Here is a 2,780-nt window from a genome sequence, read left to right as displayed (position 1 = left end):
ACACCAACATTGCTTATGTGAGGTTTCACTTAACAAAACTGATCAGAAATGGTTTTAAGTGATAGAGGAGGGAGATAGAGAGGTTTTGGTGTTCTGAGGGCCTCTCTGTAACAAAATTACAGTGGCTGTTTTTAGAAAAACCCATGTGTGTCTTAGGACCTATACTGCAGACTGCAGTGTATCCCAGCAGAGCATCCCAGCACGCACACAAGCTAACTGAGCCATAAAGGGGAACCAGCACACATTATCCCACAGGTATTGATGCCTCCTCCAACCCAGGATGAAGTCCTGCCTTCTTGCTTTTGCTATGCGTTAGCCACATTAAATCACACTTCTGACATTACTGGAGTTTATTTAGGGTAAGATCGACAAGCACATTCTCTTCACGATGTCCTTGTGTCGAGGCTGACAAGAAAGGACACTGGTTCTTGCTTTTATTTTGGAGGTGAAGAGTGAATTTTTGATATAAGACAAAAGTTACCTGGAATTATACTGAAGCTCAGCACATACCTCCTAGCTGGTGAGGTACTTCCTCTAACAGCACAAGCAGCATAAGTCTATGCTAACTTGATTCACAGAGCACACCTCAATCACATCTAGAGGATCCAGACACAGACAGCACCAGGATACAAGGTCTGCACCAACAGCAGAGTGCTTCTGTTCAGAGCTCAGTCATATCACTCCAGCAAACGGCCCCTGAAGCCAGTGACTAGAGTGAGGCAGTTTCTTGTTGCATGTGTTTCCTCCCTTGTGTTTTTTCCTTACTTCTCTGTACTTCTTGCCTTAACAAAGACACCTGAATGCTGCCTGGCTTGTCCGGCATCTCCTCTCTCCTGCAGGCTCTCCCACACTCCTTTCATCTTCCGCAGCAGCAGCTGACCTGCTTTGAGTGCAGCCTCTCTCCCTCTTGGTTCCTGTTCTGAAAGCCCATAGCAGCACTGCTCCTGCATGGTTCAGACCCGAACCAACATTACTCCTTCCATCCTCTTCAGAGATGAGGCCCCTCTGCACTCTCATCTCACTAAAGAGCTGAAAACAGTGTCACCTGAGCTGCTTCTTTTGCTAAATAATAACAACACATTCTTAACACTTCACCTGGTGTTCCAAGCAATGTAGAAAATGCTTTGGAGAAGTCTGTTAAGGTTTAGTTGGATGCAGGTGGCTTCAGAGCATTGTTTGAAGCCCCTAGAGATTAAGATATTTTATAGCCCCCTTGCTCCTGTCACAGAGATAGGGGCTCATATCCTACTCCTTTTTCTTGTTTCTTTCCGTTTCCCTTTCCATCTTTTTCTTTACAGGGCAATCGCTTCATTTGGGGATGAACGTAAGAAACAACTGACTTCATGAGAAAAAAAAAAGCCACAAGATGGCATTATAGAGCAATTAAACTGAAAGTCTGTGCTGGAACTTGAGTTTCTTCTGATGCTGGTGAAGTCCGAATCATGACCAGCCGAACTGTGCTCACTGTAAGAGGGGACAGGTGTTTCAGAGCGGCTTCCAACACATCCACTGTCCCTTCTGTTGACAGTCTCATCTGGTTAACTCTTATTAACATTTCCAAGACTTCAGGTGAAAACCCTTCAGGACGCAGAGGAGAGAACATGCCTCTTCATCAAGCCTTTGTTAGTGCTGTTTCCCTCTTAATGTATTGTTCTCTTTGGTTTTCCCTTACTCATAGGTGTGTGGTACGTGAGCCCACTGAAGAGTGTGGATGAGATATAAACTGTTTTTCTGCAAACACCTTGGAAATATGTGCAGGCACGTCATGGGCCTGATGGAGCAAAGGAGAGGGTAAAGGGTGAAAGTATAGGATTTGCACATGTGTGTGATATCAGTGCATGACTATCTCCAGCTGGAGACATACGTGGTGTGCTGGTATGTCTGTGCTGTGTCAGACTCTCTGTGAAGGAGCAAAGCTCCCATTGGAAATCTGTTTTGGGGAATGGCTGTAGGTGCGACATGCACCACTTCTGATGTGCATACTGTGTGGGGATCAAAGCATAGGATGAATTAGCTGGCAGTTTTGATAGCTTTCATAGGCTCCATGATGCAAAGCAGGAGAGTGCATAGAAGGCACTGGTGTTCATGTGTTTGTGAGAGGCACAGCCATATACTTATTTTTTGTATCAGTCATCATCATTTCATGTTTCGGACAGTCACAGCCCATCACAGCAGTGAGAGCAAGGGGGGGGCCAGTAGCATGCTGTGTCACACCGTAGCACTTGTCCTAACGGGGAAAGATAAGGGTGAAAAACCCCATTTCTGACTTTCCCTGCAGCTTAGCAGAGAATGCAGCACTCCCAGAAACAATCGAGCTGCTCACCAACACCTGACACAGCCTGCCTTATTTCTGTAAATAATATAAAGTCCCCTTTATTTCACATCATGTACTGTGGCAGGTTAGGCCAAGGAATGCATTAGGGCTGATTCTTTCGAGCATCCTGCAAAACGAGACAGAGCTCAGGCTGAACATGCTTCAGAAATCAGCGATTTGAAATAAAAGCTGGGATCACCAGACCTCTCCAGCCTCTTCTCTCTTTCCCTAATGGTCAGCAAGGGCAGATGCTTTTTGTGGTAGCTGCTAGTGAACAAAGAGATGCACAGGTACAAATGCTGCTGCACTATACGCAGTTCTGTTTGAAGGGGTGTGTGAAGAAACTACTTCTTTTTTTGTTAGAAGTCAGCTTTGTATTGTTGTTTTTATTACTCCTACCATCATGTTTACAATACCACTATTATTAAATTATTTCTTAGTCAAATGAGCTAAGGGAATCTTTGAT

Source organism: Meleagris gallopavo, chromosome Z (genome assembly GCF_000146605.3).
Source record: "Meleagris gallopavo isolate NT-WF06-2002-E0010 breed Aviagen turkey brand Nicholas breeding stock chromosome Z, Turkey_5.1, whole genome shotgun sequence".
NCBI classification, from domain to species: Eukaryota; Metazoa; Chordata; class Aves; order Galliformes; family Phasianidae; genus Meleagris; species Meleagris gallopavo.
Note: the sequence above shows the minus strand (reverse complement) of the source record.